We start from the raw sequence: 15071 nt of genomic DNA, 5'->3' as shown, positions 1-15071 counted from the left end.
GATTAGGCAAGCAGAAAAGTCTTAGCTCAGTTAGGAAGGGCTAGGATGAGGCACGTTTCCTAGATTATAAGGAGAACTAACAGCCAGGCAGTACGTGGCTCTCAAGTAGCTGAGTTCTGCAGGCTACATTCAAAAGCCTGTATCTGAAACAGTGAAATAACTCTCTATTCTTGAATCTGGGAAAGAAGTACATTTCCTACTTTAGTAAGTTCCCTTGGTGAAAAACGCACCAAGAATATTTGAATATTTGCTTCCAAGACAAAAATTATTCCAGTTCCACATAATCTGAGATTAACATAGGACAGGGCTGTGTCACTGTTCAAAGAAGACAGAAGTCATTAAGAGTTTTATCAGGGAAGCAGAAAAATTATTTTAGCAACATTACAGCATGGTTGGAATAGGCTACTGGCTGTGTAGAAGTCTATGCAGGAGCTGACCAAGGGCAATAAGTCAGTCAGCAGTGCTTTCACAATCTATTTTTACTGTTTAGTAGTGTTTTCTATGCATTTTACAGTTGGTGTCTAAAAAAACTAGATGTTTATATGAAGCTGCCTATTTGGCTACTCAAACTCCTATGAAAGAAACAATGCAGGGACTTCCCTGGTGGTGCAGTGGTTAAGAATCTGCCTGCCAATGCAGGAGACACGGGTTCGAGCCCTGGTCCGAGAAGATTTCACACGCCGCAGAGCAACTAAGCCCACATGCCACAACTACTGAGCCTGTGCTCTAGAGCCCGTGAGCCACAACTATTGAGCCTGCGTGCCACAACTACTGAAGCCCGCGTGCCTAGAGCCTGTGCTCCACAACAAGAGAAGCCGCTGCAATGAAAAGCCCACGGACCACAACGAAGAGTAGTCCCCGCTCACCACAACTAGAGAAAGCCTGCACGCAGCAACAAAGACCAAACACAGCCAAAAATAAATAAATAAATAAATATTTTTTAAAAAAAAACTCAAAAGAAACAATGCAGATTAACTAATTTGGGGGTACCCCCCCCAAACTTAACTATTAAGGTGAAGGGCTAAATGAAAAAAAGATTTTAGTATTTCTGTAATTATTAAAGTGAGTATTTACTAGCCTATAACCTAGACTGGCGAAAGCAAGACTGTCTTTTCCCTTAAGCAGACTTGGCCAGGGAGATTTTTGGGACAGGGGGCTGCTGGGAGGAGAGGGGGGAGAGGGCATAGGGCAGGCAGCTTTATACTTTTTCTATTACATGTCCTTTTCTCATCACTCCTCTGAATTTTCTAATAGGTGTAACATGTCTCCAAGAAATAAATAACCTGCTCACTGTACTGTTTTACATGAGTTTATTCATGGAAATCTGTCCCACATTTCATTAGCACACATTTTTTAACATCTATCTTCCTCCTCATATGCTTCCTTTGTTTAAAATCAGAAGAGAAAAGACGCTTATAAGGGGAAATGTACCCCTTATACAAAGGGTACAAAATTTCAGTAATGAAGGATGAATAAGTTCTGGAGATTTAACATACAGCACAGTGACTATAGTCAATAATACTATATCGTATTCTTGAAATTTGCTAACAGAGTACATCTTAAATGTTCTCACAACCCAAAAAAGGATGATTATGTGAGTTGGTGGATATGTTAATTAGCTTGATTGTGGTAATCACTTACAATGTAAATGTATATCAAAACATCACATTGTACACCTTAAATATATACAGTTTTTGCCAGTTATACCTTAATAAAGCTGGGAGAAAAAGAAAAAACAAAAACACCTATAGGGGCTTCCCTGGTGGCGCAGTGGTTGAGAGTCCGCCTGCCAATGCAGGGGACATGGGTTCGTGCCCCGGTCCGGGAAGATCCCACATGCCGCGGAGCGGCTGGGCCCGTGAGCCATGGCCGCTGAGCCTGCGCATCCGGAGCCTGTGCTCCGCAACGGGAGAGGCCACAACAGTGAGAGGCCTGTGTACCGCGCAAAAAAAAAAAAAAAAAACCTATGAAATACCTTTTAAAACCTAATTATCTGTCAGGCTAAATTCATGGGTTTTTTTGGTATATAGTAAAGCAATAAAATACCATTTAGCACAGATTCAAGTTTTAAGTCATTTCAAAAATATTAAGCTTTTTATTATTAATATCTAAAGAAATGTTACCAAGGAGATCTGTATTTGAAAATCACTAAAAATATATGAGCTGATATAAATTTGTACTTTTCTTCAAACAAAAAAGAACTATTGGAAATAAATTCACTAAGAACTACCTATACGCACCATTAATTAGCTATGTAATCTTGGATCAAGTGAGTTAATTAATCTCTACCTGAGGCAAGGAGAGAAGGGATTAATTGGATGATTAAAATTCCTTTAAGTTCTAACATTCTTTGATTATTAGATATTTTCTTAAGTTCAAGGAAATTTGTGAGGATCTGTAGGGAGACAACCCTAGGAAGAAAAGTATACTTTATGTATGCAGGAATTTTGAAAGAAACTAAATAATTCAGCCACTACCTATGGTTAAATAATTAACCATAGTTAAATAGTATAAGAAACTATGTATATGCAAATATATACAAATTATATGTGCAAATACGGAGGGTAAATCTAAATTTTATCTAGTAGACAAGCAGAAATTGCTACTTATCAGCATTTCTCTAATATCTTATGATGGCTCATAGAGATCATTAAAGCAGAGGTTCAGGAACCAAGAGCATCAGCATCACTTGTTAGAAATGTAAAACCTTGGATCCTACACAAGACCTTCTTGAATCTAGGAAATTCTGGGAGTGGGTCCCAGCAAAGTACTAAAAGAAACCCCCTAAGAGATTCTAATGCTTAATAAAGTTTGAGAACAACTGACCTAAGGCACAAGCTTGAAGTAAACTCCTGAAACATTAATGATGAACCCATGATTAGAACAGCTCAAGTGCTAAACATTTTCACTTACTGAAAATTAAATATTTATATAAGCTTTAAATTAATTTTTCTGTATTAATCACAATGTTATAAGAATGCTCTGTTTCACATAATGGGAAGAATATTTTGCAATTCATATATCTGATAAGGAACTTGTATTCAGAATATACAAAGAACACTCACAAATCAACAAGAAAAAGACAGAGAACCCAATTAAATGGGAAAAGAATCTGAATAGGTATTTCTCCAAAGAAGATATACAAATGACCAATATGCACATGAAAGATGTCTAACATTATTATTTGATAGGAAAATGCATATAAAAACCACAATGACATATCACTTCATACCCACTAGGATGGCTAGAATCAAAAAGATAATTAAGTGTTAGCGAGACTGGAGAGGAATCAGATCCCTTACACACTGCCGGTGGGAGTACAAACTGGTACAGCCACTTAGGAAACAGTATAGCAGCTCCTCAAACAGGTAAACATGAAGTTTACCACATGCCCCAGCAATTCCACTCTGAGAACTGAAAATATTACATCCACACAAAAACTTTTAAACAAATGTTTATAGCAACATTATTTTTAACAGCCAAAAGATGTAAATAAGTCAAATGTCCATCTATTGATGGATAGATAAATAAAATATAGCCATAGTATATCCATACAATGGACTATTATTTGGCTATAAAAAGGAATGAAATACTGATACATACTACAACATGGACGAGCCTAAAACATTCTGCTAAGTGAAAGAAGCCAGTCACAGAACACACGTATTATATGATTCCATTTATATGAAATGTCCAGACTAGGCAAATTTATAGAGACAGAAAGTAGCTTAATGGCTGCCTGGGGCTGCGGGGGGGGGGGGGGGGTGACAGCTGAAGGATACAATGTTTCTTTTTGAGGTGATGAAAAGGAGTAATAATTGAATGTAGTGATGGTCGTACAACTCTGTGAATATACTAAAAACCACTGAATTATATACTTCAAATGGTGGACTGTATAATACACAAATTATATCTCAGTAAAGCTCTTACCCAAAAAAAGAGAGAAAGAAAAGAAAGAATGAAAAGAATCAAGAAAATTCAAAGAAAAACATATATTTTCATTATAGGAGTAGTTTCAGCAGTATGCCTAAAACAACTGATTAGATAATATAGAAAATAACTTTATATGTAGCATTATATGAATTCTGACAGCATTCTGGACACCCATCCTAACTAAGCCTGGTTTGAATTATATCTTATTTAAAAATTAATTACCAAAGTTTGTTCCAAATATTGACACTTCTGACAAAGCAACATTTACATTACAAATATAAGGCTACTTTTTAAATACATGTTTTTAAAAACCAGAAGTATGTCTCCTTCATAAAATGTTCAACTAATTTCTTGCTTTTAATTACCAGAAGCACAAAGGGAGCAGGAGTTTTCAAATTATGAGCACAGAACTGAGTGCTTCCCCAGGGCTTCTCCAAGTACCACCAGGTAAAGGTGAGGCATAATTCTACACATTGCCTCTGAAAAAAAGAAAAACTTTCTTTGTGATCTGTAATATACTGAATTTTTCTTTAAGATCTTGTTTGTTTTTTGTTGTTGTTTGCTTCTATTTTTTAAAAGGGAGAAGAGCTCATTACTGAGAGGAAAGAACAAGGATTTTAAAGTATAAAAGATTAGGCTATGTAGATTCTGGGGAGTAAGCCTGGTGGGATAGAGGAAGGGAAAGAAGAGGAAGAGATTTTCACTTTTATTTCAAATGCATCTGTTTTATTTTAATCTGAATTTGAATACTGAACGATTATTACTATTTAAAAGGGAACAAGATCCCACAAAGTGAGTCACAGGAAGATCTCAATCTTTTAAGTTCTTTTTTTATTTTTAAGAAGGTTATAAAACCAATATGAAGATGCCCATACTTACCAACATATCGGCTATTAAATGTAAACCATTTAAAACTTTTATTTTTAAAAAATACTTGTATTTTAAAATACTTTTATTTTTAAACTTGTATTTTTGCTGTAACCAAAGTATCCAGACTAAAACAGCTTAGTACTATGAATTGCTAAAAGTCATCACATACTCAAACTCTAAAAAAGAAACCACAGAAGAAATGTTTTCATTTATGCATGATATTTTTGTTCCACAGTGGTGACTATGTGAAAAAATTAAGAGTTACTTAATGGTAGAACAACAAAGTAAATTCTGTAAAAAGTTGAGTCCTTTAACACTTTAATCATTCTAAAAGGTAGAATTCACTCCACATACAACTGTTAATAAGGTATAAATAAGAGCATTAAGTTATGTTTTTACCAACTTCGTAACTGTTCAACCTGAATACTGAATAGAAGACAAAAATCCAAGAAAGCAAAAGCAAACTAGAATTGATTTATTATATAGATCTGAAAATAAGAACCAGAAATGGTTACTTATACTTTTCCCACCAGGCAAAGTTTTAAACTACCTCAGGTAAAATGCTAATATAACACAGATAACTTAAATATAGTCATAAAGAGATTTCACTACTTTCAAGCCTTGGTAATTTTACAGTACATATATTAAAGACTGAAATATTTGATTCCAAATTTCGAATAGGGTCAGTGGAATGAAAAATTACCTTTGCTAATAGAATCTGAAAATATAAAGTACCCTGGCTTAGAAAGGGGTGGGGTGGGTAATAGATAAATGTAATTTTTTTTTTACTTCACTGGAGACCTTCTTTTTAAGAGTTAGTTTATGTAGCTATAGCTGCTACGAAAAATTAAGTAGAACTATCATTACCATCTAAAAAGTAGTACTTTATGAAATAATTTTACTAAACTTTCTAAGTCATTTCTATTTTAGAGCAACATAATACAACTTCAGCTGGGAAAAAAATTTTTTTTCACACAAAAAAATCATACACACATGCAAGAGTAGATTTCCTAAATAGACTGGCTTGAATGCAGCCGGAGGAAAACACCACCTTACCTACATTAGAAAAACAATTAAAATAACAGAAGATTTCTCATCTAAAACCAGGGAGGTCAGAAGGAAGTCAAATAATATTTTTTAGGTGCTAAATGAAAAGAGCTATCAACCCAGAATCCTATACCCAGTGAAAATACTGTTCTGGAATGAAGAGGAAATCAAAACATTCTCAAATGAAACAAAATTAAGAAAATTTGTTGCCAGCAGACCTACCCTAAAAGAATGGCTAAAAGAAGTTATCTAAACAGAATGCAAACAACCAAAGGAAGGAATTTCAGAACACCAGGAAGGAAGAACAACATAAGAAAATATATAGGTAAATCCAATAGGCTTTCCTTCTCTTCTTCACGTTTCTAATTATGTTTGATTTTTGAAGCAAAATTATAACACTGTCTCATGTGGTTCTATACTAAGGCAATCATCCTATAAAGAGAATCGCATAAAGGGAGGGAGATAAAGTTTCTCTATGCTTCAATCAAACTGATAAAATGATACCAATAAGCTGTAATGAGTTATGCACAGTTTACCCTTGAACAATGTGGATTTGATCTGCATGGTTCTCCATGGTTATAGGGGGATATCTTTCAATAGTAAATACTTCACGGTCCACGGTTGATTGAACCTGGAGACTCGGAGCAACAGCAGATACTGGGGGGTAACAATAAGTTATGCACAAATTAACCCCTGCCTTGTTCAGGGGTTGACTGTATACATCATGTAATACTCAGAGCAGCCACACAAAAAGTGATACAAAGAAATACTCAAAAACACAATAAAGGAATCAAAATGGAATTCTAACAGATGTTCAAGTAACCCACAGTAAGGCAGGAAAAAGAAAACAGAAATGAAAAGCTGAACAAACAGAAAATAGCATCTAAAATGGCAGGCTAAAAACATGGAAACAACTTAAATGTCCACCAACATGACTGGATAAAAAAGATGTGGTACATATATACAATGGAATATTACTCAGCCATAAAAAAGAAGGAAATAATGCTATTTGCAACACGGATGCAACTTAGAGATTATCATATTCAGTGAAGTAAGTCAGAAAGAGAAAGGCAAATACCATATGATATCACTTATATGTGGAATCTAAAATATGGCACAAATGAACCTATCTATAAAACAGAAACAGACTCATAGACATAAGAGAACAGACTTGTAGTTGCCAAGGGTCGGGGGAAGAAGAGGGATGAACTGGGAGTTTGGGGTTGGTAGATGCAAACTATCAAATTTACAAATGGATAAACAACAAGGTCCTAATGTATAGCACAGGGAACTATATTCAATATCCTGTGATACACCATAACAGAAAAGAATATAAAAAAATAATGTATATATGTGTATAACTGAGTCGCTTTGCTGTACAACAGAGATTGACACAACACTGTAAATCAACTATACTTCCATTAAATAAAAAATAGAAAAAACCCCCACAGGCTAAGCCATAACAGCAATAATTACACTGCATGAAAATGGTCATAACAATTAAAAGCAGAGATTACAGTGTGGATTAAAAAACATGACCTAACCATGTACCATCTACATGATAGTCCCTTCAAATACAGTGATATAAATAGGATAAAAGTAAAGGAACAGAAAAAGATATATATCATGCAAGCATTAATCAAAGGAAAGCAGAAGTGGCAATATTAATATCAGATAAAGTAGACTTCAAAACCAAGGAAATTTATTGGACAGAAAGGGACATTACACAATGATGAAAAAGTCAACCTATCAAGAAGATACAGCATTCCCATGGGCCTCCCTGGTGGCACAGTGGTTAAGAATCTGCCTGCCAATACAGGGGACACGGATTCAAGCCCTGGTCCAGGAAGATCCCACATGCTGCGGAGCAACTAAGCCCGTGCGCCACGGCTACTGAGCCTGCACTCTAGAGCCCGTGAGCCACAACTACTGAGCTCACAAGTAACACCTACTGAGCCCGTGAGTCACAACTGCTGAAGCCCACACGCCTAGAGCCCATGCTCCGCAACAAGAGAAGCCACTGCAATGAGAAGCCCGCGCACCGCAACAAAGAGGAGCCCCCGCTCACCTCAACTAGAGAAAGCCCATGTGCAGCAACCAAGACCCAATGCAGCCATAAATAAATAAATAAATAAAGTAAAAACAAACAAAAAAAGAAGTAAGGCTTTACTTTATGCAAAAAAAAAAAAAAAAAAGAAGACATAGCATTCTCAAATGTGTATCCACCAAACAACACATCTCTAAAATGTGAAGCAAAAACTGATAGAACTGAAAGGAGGATATAGAGACAAATCAACAGCTACAGCTGAACAATTCAACACCCTATCTGAACAATCAGTACAACTAGATAGAAAATCACCAAGAATTTGAAAGAACTCAACAACACCATCAGCCAACAAGAATTATTCAACATTCATAAAACACTCCATACAACAACAGAGGAAACCACATTCTTATCAAGTGCCCAAGCAACACAAAGTAAGATAGAATATATTTTGGACTACAAAACAAATCTGAACAAATTTAAAAGAACTGAAATCAGAAAGAATACGTTCTCTGACCACAACAGAAACAAACTAGAAATCAATAACAGAATGTTAACAGGAAAATCTCGAAACACTTGGAAACTAAACAACCCATTTCATTTCATTTCAGTATACTTGCTTTACAATGTTGTGTTAGTTTCTGCTGTACAACAAAGTTAATCAGTTATAGGTATACATATATCCCCACCCTCTTGGACCTCTCTCCCACGCACCTCCCTCAACCCACCCATCTAGGTCATCACAGAGCACCGAGGTGAAGTCCCTGTGGTATACAGCAGGTTCCCACTATTTTACACAAGGTAGTGTATATATGTCAATCCTAATCTCCCAGTTCATCCCACCCTCCCCTTCCCCTGGTGTCCACATGTCCGTTCTCTACATCTGCCTCTCTATTCCTGCCCTGCAAATAGGTTCACCTGTACCATTATTCTAGATTCCACACATATGCGTTAATATATGATATTAGTTTTTCTCTTGTTGACTAACTTCACTCTGTATGACAGACTCTAGGTCCATCCACATCTCTACAAATGACCCAACTTCATCCCTTTTTATGGCTGAGTACATTCCATTGTATATGTGTACCACACCTTCTTTATCCATTCCTCTGTTGATGGACATTTAAGTTGCTTCCATGTCCTGGCTACTGTAAATAAACGCTGGGATCCATGTGTCTTTTTGCACTATGGTTTTCTCAGGGTATACACCCAGGAGTGGGGTTGTTGGGTCATATGGTAGTTCTATTTTAGTTTTTTAAGGAACCTCCATACCATTCTCCATAGTGGCTGTATCAGTTTACATTCCCACCAACAGTGCAAGAGGGTTCCTTTTCTCTAAACCCTCTCCAACACTTATCCTTTGTAGATTTTTGATGATGGCCATTCTGACTAGTATGAGGTGATACCTCATTGTAGTTTTGATTTGCATTTCTCGAATAATTAGTGATGTGAGCATCTTTTCATGTGCCTCTTGGCCATCCGTATGTCTTCTTTGGAGAAATGTTTATTTAGGTCTTCCACGCATTTTTGGATTGGGTTGTTTGTTGTTTTGATATTGAGTTGCATGAGCTGTTTTGTATATTTTGGAGATTAAGCCCTTGTCAATTGCTTCATTTGCAAATATTTTCTGCCATTCTGAGGGTTGTCTTTTCATCTTGTTTATGGTTTCCTTTGCTATGCAGAAGCTTTTAACTTTAATTAGGTCCCATTTGTTTATTTTGTTTTTAGTTTAATTACTCCAGGAGGTGGTTCAAGAAAGATCTTGCTGTGATTTATAACAAAGAGTGTTTTTCCTATGTTTTCCTCTAAAGCTTTTGTAGTGTCCAGTCTTACATTTAGGTCTTTAATCCATTTTGAGTTTATTTTTGTGTATGGTGTTAGGGAGTGTTCTAATTTCATTCTTTTACATGTAGTTGTCCAGTTTTCCCAGCACCACTTATAGAAGAGACTGTCTTTTCTCCATTATATATTCTTGCCTCCTTTGTCATAGATTAGGTGACCATAAGTGCGTGGGTTTATCGTTGGGCTTTCTATCCTGTACCATTGATCTATATTCTGTTTTTGTGCCAGTACCATACTGTCTTGATTACTGTAGCTTTGTAGTGTAGTCTGAAGTTGGGAAGCCTGACTCTTCCAGCTCCATTTTTCTTTCTCAACATTGCTTTGGCTATTCAGGGTCTTTTGTGTTTCCATAAAAATTGTAAAATTTTCTGTTCAAGTTCTGTGAAAAATACCATTGGTAGTTTGATAGGGATTGCAGTGACTCTGTAGATTGCTTTGGGAAGTACAGTCATTTTCACAATATTGATGCTTCCAATCCAAGAACATGGTGTATCTCTCCATCTGTTTGTGTCATCTTTGATTTCTTTCATCAGTGTCTTATAGTTTTCTGCATACAGGTCTTCTGTCTCCTTAGCTAGGTTTATTGCTAGGTATTTTATCCTTTTTGTTGAAATAGTAAATGGGATTGTTTCCTTAATTTCTCCTTCTGAACTTTTGTTGTTAGTGTATAGGCAAACTTTATCTTTTATTTATTTAATTTTAAAATATTGATTGATTTGGCTGCATCGCGTCCTAGTTGTTTCATGCGGGATCTTTGTTGCAGCACGCGGGATCGTTAGTGGCAGCGTGCGAACTCTTAGTTGCAGCATGTGGGACCTAGTTCCCTGACCAGGGATTGAACCAGTGCCCCTTGCCTTGAGAGTGCGGAGTCTTAGCCACTGGACCACCAGGGAAGTCCCTCATCATTAGTGTATAGGAATACAAGAGATTTCTGTGCACTAATTTTGTATCCTGCAACTTCACCAAATTCATTGATTAGCTCTAGTAGTTTTCTGGTGGCATCTTTAGGAGTTTCTATGCATAGTATCATGTCATCTGCAAACAGTGAGAGTTTTACTTCTTCTTTTCCAATTTGGATTCCCTTTATTTCTTTTCCTTCTCTGATTGCCATGGCTAGGACTTCCAAAACTATGTTGAATAAGAGTGGCAAGAGTGGGCAACCTTGTCTTGTTCCTGATCTTAGTGGAAATGGTTTCAGTTTTTCACCACTGAGAATGACGTTGGCTGTGAGTTTGTCATATATGGCCTTTATTATGTTGAGGTAGGTTCCCTCTATGCACACTTATGGGTGTTGAATTTTGTCAAAAGCTTTCTCTGCATCTATTGAGATGATCATATGGTTTTATTCTTTAATTTCTTAATATGGTGTATCACATTGATTTGCATATATTGAAGAATCCTTGCATCCCTGGGATAAATCCCACTTGATCATGGTGTATGATCCTTTTAATATGTTGTTGGATTCTGTTTCCTAGCATATTGTTGAGGATTTTTACGTCTATGTTCATCAGTGATACTGGCCTGTAATTTTCTTTATTTGTGATATCTTTGTCTGGTTTTGGTATCAGGGTGATAGTGGTTTGCAGAAAGAGTTTGGGAGTGTTCCTCCCTCTGCAATTTTTTGGAAGAGCTTGAGTAAGATAGGTGTCAGCTCTTCTCTAAATGTTTAATAATATTTGCCTGTGAAGCCATCTGGTCCTGAACTTCTCTTTGTTGGAAGATTTTTTGTTTTAATTTACTTATTTATTTTTGGCTGCGTTGGGTCTTCATTGCTGCGTGCAGGCTTTCTCTAGTTGTGGCAAGCAGGGGCTACTCTTTGTTGTGGTGCGTGGGCTTCTCATTGTGGTAGCTTCTCTTGTTGCAGAGCACAGGCTCTAGGAACACAGGCTTCAGCAGTTGTGGCTCTTGGGCTCTAGAGTGCAGGCTCAGTAGTTGTGCTACCCAGGCTTAGTTGCTCCACAGCATGTGGGACCTTCCCATACCAGAGATGGAACCCATGTCCCCTGCATTGACAGGTGGATTCTTAACCACTGTGCCATGAGGGAAGCCCCTGCTGGAAGATTTTAAATTACTGTTTCAATTTCATTACTTGTGATTGGTCTGTTTATATTTTCCATTTCTTCCTGGTTCAGTCTTGGAAGGTTGTACCTTTCTAAGAATGTGTCCATTTCTTCCAGGTTGTCCGTTTTATTGGCATATAGTTGCTTATAGTAGTCTCTTATGATCCTTTGTATTTCTTCAGTGTCAGTTGAAATTTTACCTTTTTCATTTCTAATTTTATTGATTTGAAACCTCTCCCTTTTTTCCTTGATCAGTCTGGCTAAAGGCTTATCAGCTTTGTTTATCTTCTCAGAGAACCAGCTTTTAGTTTTATTGATCTTTGTTGCTGTCTTCCTCATTTCTATTTCGTTTATTTCTGCTCTAATCTTTCTTTCCTTCTACTAACGTTAGAGTTTTTCTTCTTTTTCTTCCTCCTCCTCCTCCTCTTCTTCTTCTTTCACTACTTGCTTTAGGTGTAAGGTTAGATTGTTTGAGATTTTTCTTGTTTCTTGAGGTGAGATTGAATTGCTATAAACTGCCCTTTTAGAGCTGCTTTTGCTGTGTCTCATAGGTGTTGGGCTGTCGTGTTTTTGTTGTAGTTTGTTTCTATGTATTTTTTGACTTCCTTTTTGATTTCTTCAGTGACCTCTTGGTTACTTAGTAGTGTATTGTTTAGCCTCCATGTGTTTGTGTTTTTTATAGTTTTGTTTCCTGTAACTGATTTCTAATCTCATAGCATTGTGGTCAGAAAGATGCTTGATATGATTTCAATTTTCTTAAATTTACCGAGGCTTGATTTGTGACCCAAGGTGTGATCTATCCTGGAGAATGTCTGGTGTGCAGTTGAGAAGAAAGTGTATTCTGCCACTTTCGGGTGGTATGTTCTTTAAGCATCAACTAAGTCTATCCGGTCTATTGTGCCATTTAAAGCTTGTGTTTCCTTATTTATTTTCTGTCTGGATGATCTGTCCATTGGTGTAAGTGGGCTGTTAAAAACCCCCACTATTATTGTGTTACTGTCAATTTCCCCTTTTAGGTTAACATTCGCTTTATGTATTGAGGTGCTCCTATGTTGGGTGCATAAATATTTACAGTTGTTATATACCTTCTGCTTCGATTGATCCCTTGATCATTATGCAGTGTCCTTCCTTGTCTCTTGTAACAGTCATTATCTTATTTTATTATTTTATTTTTTTAAACATCTTTATTGGAGTATAATTGCTTTTCAATGGTGTGTTAGTTTCTGCTTTATAACAAAGTGAATCAGTTATACATTTACATATGTTCCCATATCTCTTCCCTCTTACGTCTCCCTCCCTCCCACCCTCCCTATCCCACACCTCTAGGTGGTCAAAAAGCACCGAGCTGATCTCCCTGTGCTATGCAGCTGCTTCCCACTAGCTATCTATTTTACGTTTGGTAGTGTATATATGTCCATGCCACTCTCTCACTTTGTCACAGCTTAACAGTCTTTATTTTAAAGTCTATTCTAACTGATATGAGTATTGCTACTCCAGCTTTCTTCTGATTTCCAGTTGCATGAAATATCTTTTTCCATCCCCTCACTTTCAGTCTGTATGTGTCCCTAGGTCTGAAGTGGGTCTATTGTAGACAGTGCATATACAGGTCTTATTTTTGTATCCATTCAGCCAGCCTGTGTCTTTTGGTTGAAACATTTAATCCATTTACATTCAAGGTAATTATTGATATGTATGTTCCTATTACCATTTTCTTAATTGTTTTGGATTTTTTTGTGTGTGGGTCTTTTTCTTCTCTTGTGATTCCCTCCTAGAGAAGTTCTGTTATCATTTGTTGTAAAGCTGGTTTGGAGGTGCTGAATTCTCTTAGCTTTTGCTTGCCTGTAAAGCTTTTGATTTCTCCGTCGAACCTGAGTGAGATCCTTACTGAGTAGACTAATCTTGGTTTTAAGTTTTTCCCTTTCATTACTTTTAATATATCCTGCCACTCCCTTCTGGCCTGCATTGTTTCTGCTGAAAAATCAGCTGACAACCTTATGGGGATTCCCTTGTATGTTATTTGTTGCTTTTCACCTTGCTGCTTTTAATATTTTTTCTTTGAATTTAACTTTTGTTAGTTTGATTAATATGTGTCTCGGCATGTTTCTCCTTGGGTTTATCCTGTATGGAACGCTGTGCTTCCTGGACTTGGCTGACTATTTCCTTTTCCATGTTAGGGAAGTTTTTGACTATAACCTCTTCAAATATTTTCTCAGACTCTTTCTCTTTCTCTTCTTCTTCTGGGACTCCTATAATTTGAATGTTGGTGCATTTAATGTTGTCCCAGAGGTCTCTGAGACTGTGCTCATTTCTTTTCATTCTTTTTTCTTTATTCTGCCCCTCAGCAGTTATTTCCACCATTCTATCTTCCAGCTCACTTATTTTTCTGCTTCAATTGTTCTACTGAGTCCTTCTAGTGTATTTTTCATTTCAATTACTGTGCTGTTCATCACTGTTTGTTTGTTCTTCAGTTCTTCTACGTCCTTGTTAAACATTTCTTGTATTTTCTTGATCCAGGCCTCCATTCTATTTCCTAGATTAAAGATCACCTTTACTATCATCATTACTCTGAATTCTTTTTCAGATAGGTTGCTTATTTTCTCTTCATTTATTTGGTCTTGTAAGTTTTTACCTTGTTCCTTTGTCTGTACCATATTTTTTTGTCATCTCATTTTTCTTGATGGGTGGGGCTGTGCTCCTGTCTTGCTAGTTGTTTGGTCTGAGGCATCCAGCACTGGAGGTGGCAGGCAGTTGGGTGGAGCCAGGTCTTGGTGCCAAGATGAGGACCTCCGGGAGAGCTCACACCGATTAATATTCCCTGGAGTCTGAGGTTCTCTGTTAGTCCAGTGGTTTGGACTTGGCACTCCCACCACAGGAGCTCAGGCCTGACAACAGGCGTCTCAGAATTGGATCCACTGTCCAGCCTCCTGGTTGTACTGAGACACCGTGCTGAGCCATTGTTTGTCATCCAGAAAATTGCCTCAGTCTGGCCAGCCCGTGGCTGCTGCCAGAGCCTGTGTACACCAGGTGGCCACACACACGCACAGCAGGCGCCCAGAGTATCCACGGCTGCCACTCAGCTCTCTAAACAACACACTTTATATAAACAATCTATGGATCAAAGAGGAATTATCAGGGGAAATTTAAAAATACATATAACAGAACTAAAGGAAAATGAAAATACAGCATAGCAAAATTTGTGAGACATAGGTAAAACAGTGCTGAGAAAGAAATTCAAAAAAAGGAAAAGCCTCAAATCAAAAGGAAAAGCCACAAGT

General features: G+C 37.1%; 1 protein-coding gene across 2 annotated transcripts in view; it reads right to left on the bottom strand.

Annotated features, from left to right (window-relative positions):
• The window catches only part of SOS1 (SOS Ras/Rac guanine nucleotide exchange factor 1), a 147543-nt gene that overhangs the window by 107847 nt on the left and 24625 nt on the right, over nt 1-15071 (bottom strand). The window lies entirely within an intron of this gene.

Source organism: Pseudorca crassidens, chromosome 14 (assembly GCF_039906515.1).
Source record: "Pseudorca crassidens isolate mPseCra1 chromosome 14, mPseCra1.hap1, whole genome shotgun sequence".
Taxonomy (NCBI): domain Eukaryota; kingdom Metazoa; phylum Chordata; class Mammalia; order Artiodactyla; family Delphinidae; genus Pseudorca; species Pseudorca crassidens.
Note: the sequence above shows the minus strand (reverse complement) of the source record. Positions and strands in the feature narration are given on the sequence as shown.